The following is a 25,066-nucleotide window of genomic DNA, read 5'->3' on the forward strand; positions in this document are numbered from 1 at the left end:
GAGAGCAGAGGGTACAGTGAGCGCTCAGCATACCTTCATCACATTTTGTTTCATAACCTGGATGGAAAGCTTTTCTTCTGACCATCTAGTCCATCTTCACTCTTCAGTATCCAAAGAGTTGAAGGCTGAGGTATTTTGCTAAATCAGGTTTTTCAGGGTTTTTGCATCTGAGATGTGTGATCTACTGATTCAAACGGACTGGAAGAAACCAAATATTTGTATTATACTTCGTTTTCTCCTGGCTTCTAATAAACACAACGCACAGCTCCATGCAACACCATGAGTGTGGTAGGGGTCGCGACATTGTCAACCAGATCCTTTTCGGATGATTCAACCTAAATTTGACGTCACCTCTTTCTCTACCCTTCAGATGTTCGGTGTTTGCAGACAGGACAACACAAATCTGGGAAAAAGACACACTGCCTAACTTCTCTAGGTCATCACACAAGTAAGATTTTAAAAGGTTTTGCTTTTAATGTTGTTCTTAACCCTTAATGTTCATTTATACATATTAATAAATGGCTCGGGGGGGTTATTGTGCTGATCAGTGGGTCAGTGGTGTGATCCCCCCCCCCCCAGCAGTCAACATGTCAAGATGTCCTTGGGAAAGATGCAGAACCAAATTGCTCACATAGTCGGTATAAAATGATTGTAAGAAAAATACAGTATATATCAGATTTGAGCTATGGTGGATTAGTTTGCCCTCCACAGTCATTCTGCTTGAATTCCTTAACATATTATAAAACATTAAACCTGTAATGATTTTGTGAGAACAGCAGTTACACTACAAATATCGCTGTAAATCACTGTTGCAAAATTGATTCTCTTCAAGGCGGCAGCATTTGATTGGCTGCTGCGATGGCCTTCTGAGAGATTTGCTCAAAACAGGAAATGATGTCAGTAGACAGGGGTGTAACCTCATTGCACTTATGCATGTTCATTGGTTGTTAGGCGTTGCCATGGGAAAGACCTCTTTCTTGGAAATAATGTTTCTTTCACAAGCTCACACAACTATATGGCTTCCTTGGAAACCACACTAGGTAAGTAACCAATAGAAATGCAGCCTGCAGAGGCAGGTGAGCCAATCACAATGCAGCGTTATTATCGGCACATGTGATAGAGTATGATAAGTCCATGAACAGATTATGGTTGGCTTTGTTTGGTTTCAGCCGACTGGACTGGTAGTTGTGTTAACAAGGCAATGCATGCTGGGTAACGTGCCAGAGCAAGAGCAGAGCAGAGCGCCTCTCACTCTGACGGCATGATGGTCACCGAGCGCCATGACAGCAGATTACAGGGCTGACCTTGCCAATAAGATCGCTTCATTCATAAGACTGAATAAAGTATGTAGGAGGCGTCATGTGGGACCGCTAAACCTGTAAGACTAATGGGAACATTTCATATAAATAAATCGATAGTTTTTATTTCACTGTTTTTTGTGTTAAAGGAGCCAGTTGAGGTGGTTCGGGCACCTAGTTAGGATGCCACCTGGGCGCCTCCCTAGGGAGGTGTTCCAGGCACGTCCAGCTGGGAAGAGACCAAGGGGTAGACCTAGAACCAGATGGAGGGATTATATCTCTTCTCTGGCCTGGGAGCGCCTTGGGATCCCCCAGTCAGAGCTGGTTGATGTGGCCAGGGAAAAGAAAGTTTGGGGCTCTCTGCTGGAACTGCTACCTCCGCGACCCGACCACGGATAAGCGGGAGAAGATGGATGGATGGATGGATGTTTTTTGTGTATTGTTGCACAAAATACAATTGTATAAACCATGTTAAGTAAATCAGAATCCGGTTTATTGCTTGGTTTACATTTCCAAGAAATTAGCATTGGTGCTTATGTTGCATATGTAGACAAAATAAGAAGAATTAAGCCGTACAAATAATGAAAAATTACCATAAATATTCACAAACAAAAAAGTAAGTACAATATAAAATGTCTTATTTAGTCTAAGAACAAAATATATCATCTGTTAATGATAATGAAATGATGTTTTGTGTAAAACATATATTACAATCACATAAGTAAGCTGATATTTGTAACATTTTGGTAATAGCTATTATTCACTTTGTAAGCCATGTGTTGAGATCATTTTGATGACTATTACACAGGTGAACTTGATAGTGTAATACCTTGGAAAATGGTTAATAACTACTTTGTAAAGCTTATATATTAACATTATTTAGGTAGATAATTAATACTTTTAATGATTTATGCGCCATCTATCTATTTAACATTAAATATAATCATTATCAAATACTAAACATATATATATATATATATATATATATATATATATATATATATATAATGTGTTATAATGCTTGCATAATATAATAACCTGTTTATTATTGTTTTTCACAAGTTACTGGTTTGGTGGTTGTTGCTTATCAGCTCTAATACAATAAGTTGTATTGTTTGATATAATACAAACTAACGAAAAAAAAAACAAATTAAAGCATACCAATTTAACAATAATAATTTAAATGTATTTGTTTGTTTAGAATAAAACAGCTATTTCTTTACAATTTTGTATTGGTGGTTAATAAAGTGTTTCAAATGTATTTTAAGTGGGTGAATTGCGTATTCATCAGTATAACAAAATAACACTCAATTCCTTTTACATGATAAATCAACTATATGTAATTTAAAAAAAACATTGATCTCACTAAGAAACACTATTTTAATTTTAAGATCCAATTACCAATTTAAAGTACAATAGTGTATTATCTACCTGACATGCATGCATATAAGATTGCAGGCAGCATCCGGACCTGACTTTCAGCACACAAAATGAACACTGATTGCAATATTTTCTCTGTAATGCACAGGAAAAGCACCAAGGTTGTCGGAGTGTGTCCGTAATACTGTAGGTGAATAATGTATTAAAATATGAATGCACATTTATGCAGAAACTATAAACTGATGTTCACCCAGCGCTCATGCAAATGCTTACATAGATGGAAAGGTAGTGCTAGCCTATGTGTGAACAAATACACCTGCATGGCGGGCATAGGTGTGTGTGTGTGTGTGTGTGTGTGTGTGTGTGTGTGTGTGTGTGTGTGTGTGTGTGTGTGTGTGTGTGTGTGTGTGTGTGTGTGTGTGTGTGTGTGTGTGTGTGTGTGTGTGTGTGTGTGTGTGTGTGTGTGTGTACATATGCCCATGTTTGACTTGGAATTACCTTTCGTTGTGCAGCCTGGAAAAGTGTGAACACAGGTCGATCATAGTTGTGTACAGCAGTTGTGTTGGGGGAATGTATTTATCTGTGTATGTTTGTGTGTGTGTCAGAATCCCCTCTGGTGCTTATTTGCCAACTCCTTGACAGAGCATACAGCTGCATCTCAAGACAAAGTAGGCCAGCAGCTTCCTCAGGAGCACCTTTTATTAAAGCTGTGCAGATACAGCAGACTCTGAGGCGTGAAACGTCTCTCTGTCGCCTCCTCTCCTGACCCGGGCTCTTTATTCTCCTTCTGCTTCCTCTCTCAGGGCCAAAACGCATCAAGTGCAGGCTATGCATAAGGTGGTGAGAGTGAACTGAGAATCATGGGTAAATGCTGTGGTGTTCATTTTTCCCCCTTACTTTGGTGTTCCTTGTCAAATTGAACCGGTCTGTTTTAACAGTTCTTACATTTACTCAAAAAACATTCATCATCACCAAATCGTATTTAACATCCTTTAAAGTTGTGAACAATAACTCAAACTACTGGTTGACATGTATAACTGCAGTGAATTTACAAAGAATAGACACTGAAATCTATTCCAAAATGAACAAGGTTGTTGATGTGTGAAATGAATCTGATGGATGAACATAATCTGGGGTTACCCATTCATCTTCTATGGAGGTCATTTTTGACCAGGAACTAATTATGTGTAACAAAGTTGACTAAACTTTAAGCAATCAAAAGTAAAACACAATATTTATGATTGATGAAACTTGTAAATCAATCAGATTTGACTTGAACACGACATGAGGGTTAAAGCCAATGTGTCAAATGATGGAAACCGTAAATACTCACTCTGATACTGACTGGAGCCCCACTCCATCCTCAGAATACCTTTAGAACAGGGGTGGGGAACCTCCGGCCTCCGGGCCGTATACGGCCCGCGAGACCATTTGGTACGGCCCTCGAGGTAATTTATAAACACACGCAAAAAATAAAAAAATTCAAGAAATCTAGACCGCAAAATAATTAAACAAGCTTGTTTTTCCTGGCCAAGGTCAGGGTCCTTGAACACAACACGAGCCTAACGTGTCATCACGTGGTATATGTCTCGTCTGACAGGAGTGTAGTTCTAACGGAGAGCACCAGAACGCGGCTCGGGGCCGGGACTTCACACATTGCAATACCCATAAGGAGCTGTACACATGCCGCAGTTTTTGCGTGGCTGTGCCTTTAGTTGTAAGCCCAGTGGCGATCTGTTCATCTGTCATACTGATCATACAGTTAATAACTTTGTTGTTATTAGCATCTGGTTAGCTAGCTATGCTAACGAATATAAGAAGCTTTTTCTCCAACCAGTGAGGTACATTTAAGGCACATCTTTATATGATCATTATAGTCATAGAAAAATAAGGGAATAAAGTAAACAGGTATACAATACTAATATGACAGTAAAACAAAGTTGTTATTAATAAACAAGAATACAGTTTAAAAGGGAAGTGATTTGTAAAATATCCATAAAGAAAAAAATCTGCTTGCAGTTCTGTTTCATATGGGTGTTGAGAGATGTATCCATAGATCTCTTCATGTTGCTCTCAAAGTGCACCAGATTGATGCTTTTAACTTCAACATTTAAAAAAAATCTTCCTGGTAGTGCATGCCCCCAAACCCCCCTAGATGAGGTTAGATCCACCACCCCCCACACTTAAATCATGTCCACATGGATATGAAACGAAATACATTTGCACACATCTTGTGTCCATATCTTTCTGTTTTGGTGGTCATGCCACGGTGCATGAATGCGCGGGTCATGGTCAAATATCTGGATTAAGAGGTTGCTTTTTCTTTGCACAGCATGAAAGAAAGGCGAAATGAATGGGCTGTGATTTGAGTTTTTTAAGCAGACGTTGAGTTCAATAATTTGTACGGCCCTCGAAGGATGTTGTAAAAATTGAAATGGCCCTTGACAGAAAAAAGGTTCCCCACCCCTGCTTTAGAACAATGATTATTTTTTAACTAAACTAACAGTGTTCTCCCTTTGAGTAAATTGACAACGCTGACCAATGAGAAGTGATATAATATACGGATATTTAAAATGTCTTGACAATAACAGTGCAGACAGGCAATACACTGTACAGTTAACCCACATTTGGAACGGAAAAATAACTGCAGGTGTTTGTAATAAATGAGCGACTAAATACAAAGCAAATTATTATATATTATTATATAGTCTAATAATATTTAACATATTATTTTAGGAACTTGTTTTTCATTATGTTTATCTTTTATTTGTTTTTATTGCGTTTTTTATCAAAGTCTTCTTTTTTTTGTTGCATATCCCTTTTTTTCCCTAACGCCTGGGCATAGCTCTGTTAGCTCTTTGGTTGTTTTACCTTCAAACTACCATGATGCAGGACCTCTTTTGTTCAGATCTTCACTGTGCCCTTATCCTATGAGATCCTGTCTGAAACGTATATCTTAAATAATGCTCTGAGCTTTAAGTCAAATAATACGTTTTCCCTACTGAAATGAATGAAACACAGATATATAGGGTTCCTGACCCCCCGGCTGGGAGCCGTTGCACTGGAGCTCCTGCAGAAGGTCTCCAAACGATAGGTCTCTGTCTGTCTGTACAGCAGGTTTGTCTGTCCTTTCATTTTCTCATTTATCTAATTGCCTTCACACTTGGGGGTGTATTGCTGAGGTCACAAGGCAGTCAGTGTCAGATCTGTAGGACATTTAAGTAGTGAGCATATACACTGTGTAATTTAATGAGAGGTAACCCATTATAGCTGTCAAGATTAGATAAACCTTTATTGATCCCAGGTAGAGACATGAATAACATTGAAACACAGCATTGAATAGGTAAGAGTAAACACAAGGATGTCATGTAAATAACTGTACAAATTACACACACCAAAGGAATAAAGTGAAGCTGTTTGAATATAGACAGTATTGAGTTTAAATATAAAATGATATACAAACATCTCTTTGCAAGTGTAAGTCCAAAGAAGGTACATGCAAATACATGTAAATGATATGTGGCAACGGTGCAGGTTAGTGTATTAAGTTCTTCATTGGGGATCAATCCTTGGTTGTGCAGCCTGGTGGCTGTTTCAGCGCCCAATGGCATGATGGGTACAATTCAGCTCTTGGTCTGAGAAAAGATAAAGATTCAAATAATATGCGTTTTTTATTTTTATTAAGTTTGCATATTTTTTGTTCAGTTAGATATGCCACTCAACAAAAACAATGGTGGATTCTCTTGGCAGATAATATTGCCTTCATCTTAACTAAAAAAATGACAACAGGGAAGCCTTGGGAAGTGTGAGCACTAAACATTGTTAATGTAAGTACAGAATCACAATCCTTTCATCCCACTGCTGTTAAATTTGTCACTTTGATCGAGGCGCTGCCATTGAGCCAGGTCTCTGTCAGGGTGTTGCACAGTCTCTGATCCCATGCCAAATTCTTACAGTAACCTCATCTAGAAAAACTAAACAATCTATTCACCTATCCAAACAATCTAATTATGACGAAAGATCAAAAGTAGAATAGATAAAAACAGTAAAATAAAATAAATACAAATGAAAAGATATAAAATGGGGACATTAAAGCAATACGGAGATCACATAAAAGCCAGTCAATACAAATGTGTGTTAAGAAATGTTTAAAAAAGAGATTACTGATGATGTGAGCCGATTCTTCTGGCTGATTGCACTCATTGTAAATTGATTTGGATAAAAGCGTCAGCTAAAGGGAATATAATCTAATGGTTCTATCTCCTCAGGCAGGCCGCTCCACAGCAGAGGGCCCTGATGGTAAAATACTACTTTAGATTCAGGCCTGGACTTTGGCCTGTTTTGTATCACATTCTCTTTATACTTGGTACCTCAAGGCTACTATACCCTGAAAACGTACAGTATATCTCTAGCCTGTGTCTGTGTGCATTGGGCATCACATGGTGCATTGCTCTTTGACATATCCAGTGTTGAAGAAGGACTTGAGTAAAAGTAGAAATACTTTGGTTTGAAAATAATCTATTTCAAGTGAAAGTCCTGTCATCAAAATGTTACTTTAGTAGAAGTACTAAAAAAAGTGTGTGTTTTTATGTACATATCAGATGAGCTGAACTATTTTTATGCTCGGGTGGACAGCCCGGGGGAAAAGCAGAGGCCGAGGAGGTGGTCTCGGGTGGACGGCCCGGGGGCAAAGCAGAGGCCGAGGAGGTGGTCTCGGGCGGACGGCCCGGGATCAAAGCAGAGGCCGAGGATGGGGACTCGGACGGCCAGGGGGCAAGGAAGAGGCCGAGAAGGGGGACTCGGGCGCACGGTCCGGAGGAACAGCAAAAGAGCAGGGAAGTCCGCGGCGGGGAAACTTAGGGGGCCGGGCTCGAGAGCGAATGCAGCGGCTGGGAAAATCAGGGGGGCCGGGCTCGAGGGCGACGGCAGCTGCTGGGAAACTCAGGGGGCCGGGCTCAAGGTCGAAGGCAGCGCAGGGACAGCTCCGGAGGACGGGCAGGGAGATGGCGTAGGCCGCGATAAGGGCCCTCCGGGTTCAGCTGGATCGCCGGAGCAGGAGCACAGGGACCAGGGGCACTGGGATCAGGAGCACTGGGAGCTGGAGATGGCGGAACCCCGGTGGGACAGGAACCGGTGTCGGCCGGACAGGAACCGGAGCCGTCGGGACAGGTGCAGACGGGACCCTGGACAGAACATGGGCTGGTGTCAGTGGGACCCCTGGTGGCCAGGGCTGAACAAAGTTCTGTACATCAACAACTGTATAAAAAACATAGCATAAATACATAAAAAACAGACAGGACATGAAACAAATGTAAAACAGGAGACAATGAAACCAGATCAGAAGCCACAGACTGAGAAACTCTCCTACATGACATAAAAACAATACAAAATTATTCAGTGTGCGAAAAAGTACACGTCCCACCGTCCGGGACGTGTTATTTACAATATCGGACAAGTAGATCTTTCAATTGACTTGTCCGGCGGACAAGTGACGTTTTTCGCCCTGATTTATTGAAAAATTATTGATAAATTCAGTTTACAAAAGGCAGAACTCATTCGCAAATTGTACGTGTCCACCATTGTTCGTTTAGAAATGTTAGTTTCGGTTCTGCTTGTCGATTCCTAAGGAAATGCATCTCGCCGCTTTCTGTACAGTAGACGGGGGCGGGGCGGGAAGTGTAGCACAGTGGCAGAGTTGGGAAGCAAAACTCGGTTCCGAGTAGGAACAAGAAATAACAATTGTCCGGTCCCGGGATTGATAAGAGTTGTGAGGACAGGAGGCCGAGCCCCGCGGACCGCAGCTCTCTCTCTCTATGCTCCGTATCAGCTGATCGCTGCACGGTGCGGCTCAGCGTCTCTCTCTCTCTCTCTTTCTACACACAGCGGATCTGATGCCCGTTTAACAGCCTCATCTTTGTCAAACTTTCTTATGTTCTTTCTTTAACGCGTAATGAAGGTTATTAAGCGTTTTAGCTCCTCTGTTGTTAATATTGACTGCCATTTCATTTATGAAGTGTAGCAGCCTCCCTGTGTCCTAGCGCTTTCCTCACATCCCCGGACCCCCAGACTCGGAGGAGCACAGGGATGTCAGTATTGTTTATGAAGCAGGGTATAGAAAGTACATTATTGAAATGAAAATACTATTTATTTACTTTTACAAACAGTGAGCAGCTGGGCAGCTGCAGCATGTGTATTGCAGGACATGTGTAAGCGTGCAAGCGTCTTTGAGTTGTAGAAAAGCGCTAGGCCTATAGGCTATAAATATAATATATTATTATTATTATTATTATTATAAGGCCTATGCGTTGAACATGTGTGGTTGGACTCTGTCTCACAGGCAGGTTGCAGTGTAACATCAGAGGAGACTGGGCCAATTGTACATTCTCAAACTGCACCACTTAAAACTAAATAAACAATGCAGAGATTATTTTCATATAATTCTATTCAATAACCGTAATAGATTAAACAGTATGAAGTGATTTGTAAATAGGAATACAGATTTGACTTAATGTTTTCATAAGTATATTTTTCTCCCAGTTTTTCATGGGACTTATTTTTACCCTCTCAAAGAACCGGAATCGAGAACCGAAAATGACTGGAATCGAAAAGCAGAACCGGAATCGTTCAAATCCAAACGATACCCAACCCTATGTGTGATGCAGTAAAATCTCACCGCTCACTTACGTTAGCGGTGTCGTAAAACCGTGGGAAAATGTAAAATACGATGGAGAAGAAGAAGATTCCAGTCGCCCCAATTTGTGTCCATTCTGGACAAGTGAAAAATGTATTCGGACAAGTAAATTGCCAAACTCACTTGTCCATGGACAAGTACTCTCTAAAAACTTTTTCTCACACTGCGTAAGATAAAAACCCAAATGTAAAAGCACAAGTGTCATGCCTGGCCTGTAAATGCCAGGGAAAAGAAGTGAGTTTTTAAACGAGATTTAAAAACAGGCAGAGTTGGAGCAAGTCTAACCTGGAGGGGCAATTAGTTCCATAACTTTGGAGCTGCAACAGCAAAGGCTCTGTCTCCTCGCTGCTCTAACCTCGATTTAGGGACGACCAGAAGGAGTCTGTCAGCCGACCTTAGTGACCGTGTGGGTGTGTATGGTTTTAAAAGATCTGCCGGGTACGGTGTGGCTAAACCGTTTAGGGCCTTGTATGCGAACAGTAACATTTTAAATTGTATTCTAAAACTAACTGGTAGCCAATGTAAAGAGGCGAGTACAGGCGTAATATGTTCACGCCTACCTGTCCTTGTAAGGAGGCGCGCAGCAGCATTCTGGACCAGCTGTAGGCGAGGCAGGGAAGCCTGTCTTACTCCAATGTACAGAGCATTGCAGTAATCCAGTTTAGTGGATATAAAACAATGTATTACTCTCTCAAAGTCATTAAAAGAAAGGAAAGGCTTGACCTTTGCTAAAAGCTGGATTTTACCACAGAATTGATCTGTTTGTCTAGTTTAAAATCACAATCAATCCGTACACCCATATTTGTTACAATGGGTTTCACATATGGGACAAGAGAATCCAGCACAGGTGGGGCATTGGGGCCACCACTGGGTCCAAATATTATCACCTCAGTCTTTTTTTCATTGAATTTTAAAAAGTTCAAGGCCATCCAGGCTCTGATGTCCTGCAGACAGTCAGACAGACGTTTCTGAGGGTTTGGGTCATTTATTTTCAGGGGAATGTAGAGGCCAGAGGCGGCTGGCTTCCCTTGCCTCACAATCTAATCAAATCACATCAACTTAGTGTTGCAGTGACGCCTCATAAAACCCGGAAGTAAGCTGCGCTCGGTTTCCCTCATGGATTTATAATATGACAAATCGACAAAAAAAGCAATGGGATTTCTCCATAGGATTTTGGAAAAATAGCTCGAAATAAGTTCAGTGGAAAACTAACCTGTTAGATAAATGGATGTTTTGTTCAGTCGGATAATATCCACATGTCTACCCTACTTTTAGAATTTTCGAATCATAAATCTAATAGATAGAAGATAGATAGTGTCACTGCACCACTCTCACCGCCGTTAGAAAGTAGCAAACAACTGAAGCAAGTGCAATTATGGAGGGTTGAGATTTGGAGTATTTAATCAAAAATAATTGTACTAAACTTCCACTACAGCAACAACAACAAATACAATCTGATGACAGGCCAATGCTCAAACTGGAACTGTGTACAGCGAGGAAAATGAGCTAATCGGACGTAAAACGTTAAAGGTCTCCTGATTTAGTTTGTGAATGAAGTCTTATTAGAGTCTCGGCTGTAGAGTGCGTGCGGACCTGTCGGTCACAGGCGTGTGTAAGTCCTGCATCTGTATGATACAAATGTGTGTAAAATGATACCGGGTGCTGTAATCACTCATCTGGTTACGTTATTACATTGACCACCACACCCCCGACCCAGAAGAATGGACGTGTTATTGGCTTCCCCTCATTTTTTCCCCACGCCACGCTACTGCTTAAACCAGTCTAGAGCAGTACCACTGATTCCCACAAAATGCTGCAGGCGAGAAATGAGAATACTGTGATCTACAGTGTCAAAGGCAGCTGTAAGGTCTAAAAGTATAAGAACAGCACTGTTCCCAGAGTCAGTAGCTAAAAACAGGTCATTAAACACGTTTAAAAGAGCAGATTCAGTGCTGTGGAGGGGTTTAAACCCAGACTGGAATACCTCAAGAATGCCATGCACATTTAAGAAAGACTGCAACTGCTTCAGTTCTAAAATGTTGGACATAAAAGGAAGTTTAGAGATAGGTTGAAAATGGTCAAAACAGAGGTGTCCAGGTTTTTTTTAAATCAAAGTCTACCACAGCATGTTATAAGCACTTTGGTACTATTCCTGCAGTCAGGCCGCTGTTAATTATATTAAAGGTGACCTATCTTGCAAAATGCACTTTTGTACGTCTTTTATACATGAATATGTGTCCCCGGTGTTCCAGGGAACTCACCAAGTGTCAGAAAACACAACCCTCTCAATTTTCTCCATACCCAAATCTCTTAAAAAGGGGCTGCAACGGATATGATACAGACTGATCCAGATTTGAACACTTCTATGACGTCACAGAAGTAGCGCTACGGCTATTGGGCCAACTCCACCAATCAGAAGGAGACGGCCACGGACATTGCCGTTCGAAAGCGCTGGAGACGCTGTAGTACATACGCCAGGCCTGTAGATGGTGCTGTTCTCACAGAATCAGCCCATGAAAAGACAGTGTTAAATTGAGCGAAATAAGGAATGGCTAAAATGCATGATCTGTTTGGTATTTTGAAAAATAAAATATATAAATATGCCTTATACAGTATAGGTATGGTGCTACACTATATTATTCAAATATAGCATGATAGGTCCACTTTAAGAACGTTAAGTCCAACAATGTCCCAGATTTCTTAAAAAAAATCGCGCAGGGACAACAGCGTAGGGACAACATCGCTTGGAGCAACAATTTCCATTAGAGCAGGAAGTGACACAAGCTCAAACTGATCCATAACAGCTGAGTGAGTATCCATGACAGATGGATCATGGGAAGGAAGTGAGATGTTTGCTCTGATGGCGGTGACCTTGTCAACAAAAAACTGTAGAAACGCCTCACAGGTCTCAGTGGAGGTTATACTAAGTTGATGATTTGTGGGACATTTAGTATACAGTTTATAGTGCTAAAAAGAACACAGGGTTTATGACAGTTATTACGTATAACATCTGAAAAATACTTCACGGTTTTTCCGTTTTAACAACTTTCTGATATCTACACCAGGAGCCCTTTAAAATATCATAAGACACATGCAACCTGTCTTTTTTCCATTTGCGTTCAGCCCTTCTGCACTCCTGTCTGGCAGTACGAGTGGACTCATGGTTCAGACTTAACTTTAGGGCGAACAGCTTTTAGTGGAGCAATAGTATCAAGGATGTCTTGACAAGAGGAGTCAAAGAAAGAAAGTAACTCCTCTGTATCATCACCAGTAATAGGATATGCTCTGTCATCCACAACATTTTGGAAGGCAGCAGAAAACTGCCAGTGGTGGAGGGTTTAAGCATGCGACAAAAATGAGCAGGTGGACACTGTTTACCAACAACACAAGGGACAGTGACGTCAAATAGAACAGGCATGTGATCGGAGTATGCCCGTGTTCATGTGTGGGGCCAGGAACCGATTGAACAAGATTAAAGGCATCAATAAGATTTAAAAGTCTCGAGCCAATGGTTTGTTAGGAAAGCAGACATGTATGTTTAAATCCCCCAAGATAAGAACCCGGTCATATGTATGCATAATGCCGGTCAGGAAATCGGACAAATCGTTGATCAAGTCCTTGTTGTACTTTGGGGGATGGTAAATCGCTGCACACAGGACCGGATCAGAGCGGCCCAACTCAAATGAGCTCAGTTCAAAACTTGAGAACGAGGCCGGCAACTGTTTACAATAAAAGTTTGACTCATAAACAATAGCTATTCTTCCTCCTCGACCAGTGGTTCTCAGGGAATTCAGGTAGCTAAGTGCTGCATTTTGCATTTCAAACCAAACTAGGACAAACCAAAGCTATGGAAATGTAGAGTTGACATTTGGCATTCACAGCAGATCTCCACAGAGTTCCTCTCGGAAATTCTATTCTTATCTTTGTTTCGTTGGGTATGTTTGTTTCCTCCCGATGTCGGTCTGTCTGTCTTGCTTACGTTCTTTCTTGCTGGCAATCCTCTGAAGAATTGCACAAATTCTGTGTCCATTCTACCTGTTTGTGTATTTTCGCTAGGATAATTATTTGAATAAGTTCCGTTGTCATGTAGCGGCAGGAACTGCAGTGATTGTTGGTTTAATATTCGAATAGACTTAACACATTTCAAGGATCGACGAAACTTTTCTACAGACATGGGTCTCAGACGCTGTTTCCTCACAACCTGGTGTGGTCATAATGATGGCTGGGGTCACCTTTAACCTGTTCAACCCGGAGGCCCCCGCCGGCGGTGTTTTTTTTCTTCTAAATCTCTGTAAAAAGGTACATTTTCACTTGTTTTGCATCAATCTTGATACAGGGTACTTATTATATGTTATAGTTTGGATTCCTAAAGCTTTTAGTCTAATATCCCATCATTCAATGGTGGCTTTCACTATAAGTAATGTCTTTTTTTGGACGGACACTATAATTAAAATGTTTTTACTATGTTCAATCTTAAAAGAATTATATTGATTCTGATTCTTCTACATCCAACTCACAGGCGTATCATTGCTTTGAGAAAAAAGATTATTAATGTACCCCTTTTAGAAGTGAAGATATGGTCATTTGTTCTGGGCATGTCATTTTCGAGCCTGAGACCTGAAATCAGGCTTGGGGTTTAACAGGTGAAACATCTGACAACACCAACACACATGGACCCTTAATACTTAAATCTGTGGTTTTGCCGATTTTGGGGGTTTGCTTAACAAGGCAGTAATCACAGAGGCATGAATACAAAAAAGAATGAGCTTTATTTCAACAGTTTATAAATATTTAAAATATTGTATTCAACCAGCAGCTGTAAAGACGTCTAAAAGTGCACGTATAATTGAGATTTAAATGACTTTGCAGGTTGAGGGACAAAAGTGTCAGTGTCCCCTTGGTCTGTGCCGTTCCGTTCAGTTATCCTTCATAATCAAATATATAGCCAGGAAACTCAGCTCCAGACATCTACATTCGCAATCAGGAAGTGACACTTGAAATGTAGTCTAACCCTAGAAGACACTGCATGTTGTTGGAGATGCAGTTGACTCGGTGAACTTCATGGTTAATCATTAAAGATAAAAGTGGCAGCTGTTTCCATGCTGACATCAAGCGGCAAACTCTGGGGAAGAGCCGGGACGCCCAGGGGCGCCGCCAGGGATTTTGTGCCCCATGAAAATATATCACATTGGGCCCCACCACCAGGCACAGGCCACTTTGTTTATAAATTACCTCGAGGGCCGTACCAAATGGTCTAGCGGTCTGTATACGGCCCGGGGGCCGGAGGTTCCCCACCCCTGCTTTAATATAATAACAATATAACCAAAATGTCGGTGATTAACATTTAGTTTACCTAATACAGACTCACTCAACGCTTCAAACTGTCCATCATCCAAATACACTAAAAGCAGTTTTTTGTTTTGTATAGATCATTGGCTATGTGGGAAAATACTGTGTTTGAAATGTATAATTAAAATTAGATGTTAGCTTTTTGTTTTGAAAAAATCTGCCCCTTCCTTCAGACTTCCTTACAGAGCCTCTCCTCCAACACACACAAACGCGCACATGACCAATGAGGGCACGAGATAAGTTTGTGCACAGTTGGAAGACTGACAGGCAGGTAGGCCATCCAGTTATTTTAGCCGGGCTGGCTCAGATGATTGGTCGTACTTTTTACAGCGCCATGGCGTCCACAGATGAAATGTTTGTATGTAGTTATTGTCAAAGCATTTAATGTGTTCATTGCTATCGGGATGTTAAGAGCATTCCATGGAATATGACAAAGTGTTTCTGAAGTGAATTACCAACCCTACCTTTAAATGTCAGCTAAAAGAGCAGTGAAATGAAAAACCTCTGAATTTTCTGTTAAGATATTAACAGTAGCCTACTTAATGTCAGCTTAGTAAAAACAAAACATTAGCTAACAGAATAATTTCCACCACTCATGGACCACACCTTTTCTTGTGAAAAACTGGGAGACATACTGTCGCCCTTTGGTCCCTCTCTCTTGTCTTTCTCTCCTTTCTCTTCTTTTCTTAGAGCCTGACTTTTTTGAGACGTTGAGACGTGGTACAACACAAGTACATAGGCTAAGTACTAGCATCCCTCCTCACATGCTTTCACTCTCTGCAAGTGCAGGGTTGCGTTCCAATAGTCCATTTAGCTTAGGAACCTTCCTAACCAAGTGAAATGACCCGGAAGTACGTCAGTGGCAGCCATGTTAAGTGCCGTTCCAATTCTCCAAATGAAAGGAAAGGAGGTTTCAAACTTCCTTTATAACCTCCTTTAGCTTAGGAACCACTGGACCTCCCTTACCGAAAGGAGAGGAGAAAATGCTGCCCCACAATGCCTTGCAGCCGCAGCATTTGCGTCACACAACAGTCGGCCGTTCACCGAAACAAACGATTATGACGGAGAAATTATATCATGAAATTTACGGTGCTTAAAACGTATGTGGTAAGTTGCCAAAGTGCTTTGTTTTGAACGTTCATCAGTATTATAATCAAAAAGAGAAATATGAACGTTAGTTTTTACTGAAATGATCAAATAAAGTCAACATTTCACTGAGCTGTGTGGGGTTTGTTCAACTTTTAAAAGATGTTTGAATGGTGATATACACAGTGATAGGTGTTAAGGACTAACGTTTATAATAAATACATTTGTATTGATTTTAAGATATTTTTATACAATCATACATATGGGATCATTTGTATTAATGTGGACCGGAGGGAAAGGGTGACGAGCATAAATTTCACTTTCCTTTTTTATTTCAATTACAACTTTGGTCATGAAGAATATGTTTCTCTGTTGTCCACGTTGATAAAGCATAAAACAACAGCATCAGAGCACGGTGCAGAGTCTCTAGATGAGTCCCTCGTTCTTATTAAACATCCATGTTGTAGTCCGTTGTTTCGAACACTGTAGTTTCCATAGTTTCACCACAGCAGCAGACGCACACAATGACGTCCGCTGGCGCATCATAAACACGTCAGATAATGAAAGTGCATTCGGATTCTCTAAAGTACCGCAGTCTCTTCTCCTAAGTCCTTTTGAATTTTCCTATCCACTATCCCTTGACTCAGAGGTCAAGGAATAAGAGATAGGGTTAGAATTTAGGAGCTGATTTTTGGATTATCGAAACGCAACCCCGGTGCCGCACCGCGTTTGGAGAGAGGGCCAAACAATTACATGTAAATAGAAGGGGGTCTACAGAGGCTTTGGATAATTAACTTTTGGAAGAAAATAAGTTAAATGAATCGTAACTTTAGTGAGTACTTTATCAATATAACGTTCTATTAATGTTAATTATTGATGATTGATGAAAGGTTACTTACATTTTTTTTTCTTAATGTTCTAAACATTTTGGGGCCCCCGTCAGTCATGGGCCCTTAGAATCGTCCTAACTTTTCACTCCCTTACGGCGCCCCTGGGGACGCCAATACGGAAGTCCTACACACTGCAGTTCATATATTGGCCGATAGGCGATGGCTGCAGAAAGGAGCAATTTCCATAGACCCCCATGTTAAAATGCCCAATTTTACAGCAGAAAAAAAACATGTTTCTAACCCTGGCTCCATACATTTTATTATCAATATAGTTAGATTCCACCTTCATGATTATGGATCTGTGAGTGAATTGTTTTCTAACACGACCCTTTTATTTATATTAGGTCTTAAAGTTTTTGCATAAATTAGGGCGCGGTCACATTGACTGACGGCTCTGTCAAGTGACTGCTGCTGGGTTATGACTAGAATCGATCTGTCTAGTGTAAATATGACGTCACGTTCTCGTTGTAACTCTCGTTGTAATCGGAGCGGCTCGGAAACACATCTACAGCAGTAACATGATGCAACATACACATTAATGCAGCAGCAATATTAATAGAGAAACATCAGACATAATAGTAAAACACTGAAAGGGAACATTTTATTGCACCAGGAGCTATCTTGGGACATTTACTGCGACAACGTTGACTTGCCTGTGAATAAAAAATAAACCATAGTGTTGGTGATCTAGTGTTGTCATTCTTTGAACACCAGCAAGACCGCTAACACCCTATTTCAACAATCACACTCCCTGTCATTGACATAATTAATAGATAGTTTAGCTTCTCACCATCATTTGCTTTGGCCAACTGATGTTAACGATCGTAACTGAAAGGCTGCCTGCCAAACGTAAACATTCAGCCAAACTCTCGCGAGAGTTAAGACGAAGAGTCAAGACGGATCCTTTCTGGCTATAACCCTGCTGCTGCTAGCTTCTTGTCTCTCTGCTAGCTGCTCCGTGAAGCCAGCTACAGGGACTCTGCCTGCTCAGTTCATCCAGGAAACACAACTTGAAGCCGGCCGTGGTTGTTTGTTCTTCATGCTTATATATCGGGCTATTGTGACTCGCTCTGCGGTTAAAACAGACGGTGCATGAATGCGGTTTTGCGGTAAGTGAAATTCGAGTGCTTTATTTATGTGTTAATGATTCTAATCTACTTAATGAATGTTAAGGCTTGGGTTAGCGTGTAAGCGAGTGGTAGCTACATCGGTGGTAACGATGCTGATCGTAGCCTCCAAGTTAAAATCATAGACTGTATAAAGGTTAAAACAAAATTGAGAAGTGATAAGCGTAAAGTGGGATAATACTGTTGAACAAACAACTTCTGTTTGAGGTTGATAAAATAAGGTCATCCTTGTAACTTAGAGAGATATTTTATTATGTAGTTAGGAACTGTATGCATCGCTAAGGTTAATTTAAATTGGCTAAGCTCAAGTATGTAGACAAGCTAATGTCGAGGTAGTGTATGTGAAATCAACCTCACAATAAGATGTGTGTAAATTACTTTTTATTAATTATTAATGTCATATTTCAAGATAATTACTTAGATATTACAATATGGTTGGTTGAGCTGGAGTTCATTATTGAGCTTACACGTTAACGTCACAGTCATCTGAAGAACGAACCCAAACCTTGTTGTTTTTATTAATTGCATTACCAAATGGGTATCAAATAAACAGCAAGCATTGGTAACACAACTTCCAAAGTTACAGTAAAATAAAAAGGACCCTGACTCGGACAATACACAATCCAACATGTTCAACAGAAGAGAATCCGATATATTGTTTGTACACATGGTACTTTACATATATCTGTTTGTTTAAGGTGTCCAGGTGATGCAGACAGGCTGGACCAGAGAGTGAGAGACAGAACTGGACTCCTCACAGCTGTGAACTTCAGCTCAGGTACAAAGACTTTTTTTTTCATACTGTACAAAGAATCAAGAAAGATATTGGTTTAAATGAATGAAGTATTGACTTTAATACACTGATATACATTCCATTAAACAATACTAGATCACCTACACACCAGTGAAGTTGAGGGGTTTTTCTGTGTAAAAAGTTACATTTAGATGTTAACAAGCAATATGATTTTGTCAGCTTTCTAATTTAATGTATTAAAGGCAAAGATATTTAACACATAGCGAGAACTGCTACTATTTATCTCTGAATATTGTTCAAAAAAAGTGGTGAAAGTTATTCTTTCAGTGAGACAAAGAGCAAGCTTCTACAGTTGCACTACGTTTTGATAACAGTTAAATATTAGTTTGATAATAATAACATATATTTCAATGTTGATGAATGTCGTACTGTTCATTCATAATCTGATTGTCTTTGTAGCTCACTGTTGAAATAAAAAAACAAACATTACAATTACAAAATAATTATATCTACAGCCCCTAAACACACAAACACACCGCTTTCATAAATAACACACTTGTTCTGCAATAATATGTTTTATGTTTCCTGTAATTTTTGTTAGGAAAGGACATGCCTGAAAGACACGACATGTTCTCCTTCTCTGAGGGTCAAGAAGAACATCCAAGAGGAAAATTAAAAGCTGATGCTATGAGATTTTAAGACCAGTCCACTAAGAAACTATAGGTTACTTATGTAACCCCAGTTCTCAGAGTAACATGAAGTGAGATGTCTCACAATGGGATGCGCCTCAACGCGTATGCAAACAGAAGCATCAATCTCATTACATCAATCCTGATTGGCTGGTGATCTTGACGTCTACGTCAGGGAATCCACCCACCCTTTAAGTAGCTTGCGCTACGTCGCAGCGTCATTCAAAAATAAGCACCTCTTCTCGCTTCGCCTTAGCAAGAAGGGCCGTCTGGTGAGACATCTCACTTCATGTTACTCTGAGAACTGGGGTTACGTAAGTCACCTATAGTTCTCATTCATAACACTCCGTTCGATGTCTCACTATGGGATATTGAAACTCCCGTATTGCTAGACATGCTTATCTCGAAAATCACCAAAACAACCAGAACTTAACAGGTAGAACCCCTGTCTCAACACGTGTCCCAGCACTGCGCGCTGTCTTCAGTGACAGGTGTTTCATGTCAGCTTCTTCCAGGGGTTCAAATGGAGGTCGAGTGAGCCCATCTAAAACCACTGCCAAGTCCCATAAGGTCACCAGTGACCTGGAAACAGGGAGGAGCCTGCGAGCCACTTTCATAAAACGGCAGACCAAGGGATGGTGGCTAGCCGTCTTTCCCTCAAAGCCCACATGGCATGCAGCAATAGCAGCCAGGTACACTTTGATCGTAGAGAAAGCTCTGTGTTTATCAATCAGGTCCTGTAGAAATGATTGAATCACCCCGACAGGACATTGAAAAGAGATGTGTCCTTTTTGAAGGCACCACTGCTCAAACACCCTCCACTTAGTCATAGAGGGACCTGGTGGAGGAAGCTCTTGCACTCCGAATAGTTTTTATCACCTTCTGAGGGAGTCCCACTGTATTCAGGTTATACCACTCACGGGCCAGGCCCATAGTGCCAAGCGCTCAGGGTGTGGGTGAAAAATCGTCCCCCCCGCCTGAGACAGTATGTCCCTGCCTAGCGGGAGCTGCCACGGCTGCCCGCTCAGCAGCTGATATATCTCCGCCAGCCAGTACATTGCAGGCCAGTGTGGAGCTATTAGGATCAGTGTGTGGCGTTGTTCTCTCACTCTGGCCAGAGTTGGGGGTATCAGAGCCAGGGGTGGGAACGCGTACAGAAGGACCGGAGGCCAAACGTGCGCGAGCGCGTCCACGCCTAACGGTGCGTTTAAATCGCGCATTGAAAAGAACAGCTGACATTGAGCGTTTTCTTTTGATGCGAACAGATCCACCGCGGCCCGGCCGTAACGCACCCACAGCTGACTCACAATTATTGGATGTAGAGTCCAGTCTGCATATAGTGGTGCACCTCTGGACAGCTGAGACAGATCTGCCCCGAGGTTCATCACTCCTGGTACGTGCGTCGCTCTCAGAGAGAGGAGACGTCCGCAGCTCCATAAGATCAGTTTGCGTGCCAGCATGTGTAACTGGAGAGAACGCAAACCCCCTTGGCGGTTTATATACGATATTGTGGTCGTGTTGTCTGTCCTCACAAGGACATGATGTCCTCTGAGAAAAGGCAGAAAGCGTTTCAGGGTGAGGAACACCGCTAAAAGCTCCAGATAATTTATGTGTGACCGTTGGAGGTCTCTGCTCCAGAGGCCCCTCACAGGTCGACCTTCGTATATACCCCCCCAGCCCGTCAGACATGCGTCTTTGGTGACCACCTTCCGCGATAGGACAGCACTCATAGGCACGCCCCGTACTAGAAAAGTCGGGTGCAGCCAGTGGCGCAGTGCCATTACGCATTTCATAGTGACCATCACTGACGCACGGGATCCAGTCTGAGGGCAGCTACCCAGCGCTGAAACTCCCTCATGTGTAAGCGTCCCAGTCGTACCACCAGGATGGCTGACGCCATAAGCCCCAGTAACCGCAGACATGATCTGAAGAGAACATATTTGCGTGGCTGGAAATTAGCGAGACGAGCCCTGAAGGCTTTCACTCTCTCTGCTGTAAGGGCTGTAAAGGGCAATTCAGGCGTAGGCCCAGGAAGAGTACAGTCTGGGCTGGGGACAACATGCTCTTTTCTGTGTTTATTAGGAAACCCAGGTCGAGCAGGTGTTTTACGAGGACATTCGTCTGCGTAATAGCCTCTTGCTCCGACTGTGCGAGAAGGAGCCAATCATCCAGAGAAGTTGCCAGGCGGCTTCCGTACACCGTACAAACACTCGTGGGCTGAGAGACAGACCGAAGGGAAGTACTCTGTACTCGTAACAGACACCCTGAAAGGCGAACCTCAGATTATAGCATTCTGAATTTGTATCTTTTGAGATATTTGTTCAGAGCCCTCAAATCTTGTATTGGCCGAATTCCGTTTCCTCCCCATTTGGGAACGAGGAAATACTTGGAATAAAAGCCGGTCTGACTCTGTTCGGAGGGTATTATAGATATAGCCTTCTTTTCTAGTAGCGAGAGAATATCTTGCTCCAGAATGTGGGCCGACTCTCCCCGGGCTTGCGAATGCAGAATGCCCGAAAAGTGAGGGGGGGTGACAGCGAATTGGAGTCTGTAACCCTGTGCTATTGTCTTGAAAACCCAAGCAGAATCTGTGAGAATCCCCCACTTTTCGCTTCTCAAAGCGGGTGGAGATGTCACATCCCTGTCGTCTACCCTCTGTGTCTTTATTTGTTGTGTTATGGGGCCCTCTAGTGTCTGAACACAGTGGTACCCCAGGTTGACAACCCCGGTCGACACTGCGCATACGCGTGGCGGTGATGCCTTCACAGCCCCGTCCATCGTCCGCCTTCTGAGAGAGGCAGCAGCCACTCTTAGAAGGGGGGTAGACGTCAGACTGTTTATTGTTTTTATTGTTTTTCTTTTCATTTTTATTGACTGCGCCCTTGGCTTTAAGCCTGGAAACGACAGTGGAAAATGATTTATTAAGAAACAATAGTGATGACATGTGTTTGTGTGACTTAAACGAGCAGCGGAGCTTGCTGTCTTTGATGTTAAGTCCATTTCCCTCATGGCGCAAACTTGAGGATGACGTTCTGACATCACTCGAGGCGGCGGGAAGATGGGGGCATGGTTGCACCCCGGAAACATATGAGCATCTAACACTGGAACGTGTTCTGGAGCTGGAGAACAGGGAACTTCCAGCTCTTTTATCGAGGAGAGGAGGCTGTCAGGCCACCCTTTTCTTCTTCCTCGTCTTGTGGCTGAAAGTCTGGACCGGCTGTGCCTGAGCGGCTGCTGCCGGAACCGGAGACTTTCTTAGCCAGCTCGTCCTCGCCTCGTCGCTGGGCTGGAGAACCGGGGCGGGCTGTGGCCTCTGCTGTTTCGGGATCTTGAAACGGGCAGGACGTGAGGCAGCCTGAGCGAAGGACTGCCACGGGGCCGTTGAAGGCGGCTTCCCCTTCGGGGAAGACAAAGCTGGAGAGCCTCATCCTCCTTCTTTTTGGATTCCCACCGCTGCTGCATCGACGCTAGAGCGGAGCCAAATAAGCCCTCGGGAACAATAGGCATGTCCAAGACGTCCTCTTTTTCCCGGTCTGGAAGGTTCGTCAGGTTAAGCCACCTGGCTCTCTCCTGTACCACCATTATCCCCAGTGCTTTGCCCGTGGCTTGGACTGCACAGCGCTGCACACGGAGGCAAATGTCCGTGATGGCTGCGATTTTGTCCCACACGGCAGGCTCAGGTTTGTTCGTCATGTCCTCGCAGAGCTCCGCCTGGTAGGCGGTCAGCAGCGAGGAGACGTTGAGCGCCCTTGCGGACAAAGCTGCGGCTTTATATGCTCGTTCGGTCATTGCTGACTGGAAGCGGTCTGCCTTTGGCGGTAGCAAGGGGTTCCTGCTCGGTGCCGAAGCCAGCCGCGGTTGGAGGTGGGCTGCCACCAGCTGCTCCATGGGCGGCCTGCGGAGCAGGCCGAGCTTCTCCATGCCATCACAGTCCAAAGAGGAGGCACCCTGGATTGGGGCCTTATTGCTGAAAGGGCGGTCTCTCCACGAGACCGACACCTCGTCCAGCATCTCTGGAAAGACTGGGAGAAGCTGCCTCTTCATCCTCGCTGCTTAGGGCAAGTTCTTCCCCTCATAGCGAGATCTGGAGGTCTCCTTGGCCACTTCAGGCCAGGGGATGTCCAGCCTGGAACGCAGCGCGTTGGCACAAGGCCTGCAAGTCCATACTGAGGCAGGGCGAAGCTGGTGTGCTTTCGCCCGGGGGAGCGGACATCGCCTCCGGGCAGATGAAACAAAGATGTCATCTTCATGCTCATCCGAGTCGGATAAGAGGAACTCAGAGGCATCCTCTTCATCCTCCTCCATATAATCCAGCTCTAGGACAACCCCCGCGGGTGGAGCCACGGTGAGGTCCAGTTGGGAGCCCCAGCTTGACACAGCGCGGGGACCCGCTCTCGCAGCTCTTGCCGCCACCGGGCCCCAGCCTGACACGGCGCGGGGCTCCGATTCCGCGGCTACCGCCATTGTTGAGCCCCAGCCTGACAAAGCGCGGGGCTCAATCTCCGCGGCAGTCGTCACCATGTCCCGATTGCCGGCCGGCGAATCAACGGACATGAAGAGGTCCTGTCCCGACAGGCTAGCTTGGCGCGCTAGCCGTCGGTGGAGGCTCTTGATGGTGAAGCGGGCACAATGCCCGCACGAACCGGGGGTATCGATAGCTTCCTGGGCGTGTTCCAGCCCAAGGCAGGACGAGCAGACCTGGTGTGAGTCCGTGCCCGAGATCTTAAATCCGCAGCCTCCGAGCCGAGCCTCCGAGCCTCCGACTCCTCTGGTGTGAGGGACAGTGTCGGCGCGGAGGGACAAGCTAGTAACAGGTATGTTACCGAAAAAAATCCAACCTTATCGTTATTCTGAAAGGAAAAAGCGACGGGGTAGATCTTTCTTTAAAAAATATTAACTGGTGTGTTAATATCTTTCTTATCTCCGTCTCCTCTGGTGTGAGGGAGAGAAGAGTCCATCCTCGCTCGCCGTGGTGTCGGCGTGGAGGGACAAACTAGCAACAGGTATGTTACTGTTTGAAGGAAAAAATCAAACCGTACCGTTATTTCGAAAGAAAAACGGCGGGGCAGATTACAATATTAACTGGTGTGTTAATATTTGTTCAATTCTTCTGCAAAGCAAAAAAGTAACCGGCAAGCGCCCGTCGACCGAATGTTAGCTTGGGTTCAGTCTGTGGACCGTTAAGCTAGCCCGGCTACTAGGCTTGGGCGGTATGACGGTATTACGGTATACCAGGGTATTTCGAAATACCGTCGGTATGATTTTCAATACCGTGACGTCACAGACTGTGCGCCAAATCACAGATGCGTTTCATTCTATTACACTGACACGGAGTTTTGATAGGGACGACATTGGTTGTAATGCACAGCACGCGCCAGCAGAGGGCAGGGGAGGGCAGTCCGTCTTTCCCGCTCTCAGAGCTCAGCACAGAGCTGAGCTGAGCGAGATGGCGGCAGCATTTGCCGGCCCCGAACTCGGACAACTAGTAAAAAAGAAAAATGCCTCTGCGCCTGTTTGGGACTATTTTGGGTTTACTCGTCGCCAGTGAATTCATCCAGCACAACGAGAGACAGAGGCACTTCTTTGGGAATGTTTAAGACGGGGTGAGAGAGTGTTGACATTTTTTAATCCTATGCAACTGGTTGATGGTTTTGTAGTGGAGGTCGGACGGTTTTAAAAACGAAAGCATTAACGTGCTAAACATTCACGCGAGTAATCCAATGAATCAAATGGAAATAAGGTTTTTAACACATGCACGGAATAATATTGCCAAACTAGTTAGTGAATATAGCAAACTTTATT

The 25,066-nt window shown here is 43.3% G+C and overlaps 1 protein-coding gene across 1 annotated transcript in view; it reads left to right on the plus strand.

The window, feature by feature from the left end:
- The window catches only part of tenm3 (teneurin transmembrane protein 3), a 690,209-nt gene that overhangs the window by 187,541 nt on the left and 477,602 nt on the right, over positions 1–25,066 (plus strand). Inside the window, exon 3 of the mRNA XM_079656342.1 lies at positions 371–448. The gene's annotated coding sequence lies outside the window, so the exon portion shown is untranslated. The remainder of the gene's footprint in view (positions 1–370; positions 449–25,066) is intronic.

The sequence above is a fragment of the Notothenia rossii genome, assembly GCF_949606895.1.
Source record: "Notothenia rossii genome assembly, chromosome: 1".
Lineage (NCBI taxonomy): Eukaryota > Metazoa > Chordata > Actinopteri > Perciformes > Nototheniidae > Notothenia > Notothenia rossii.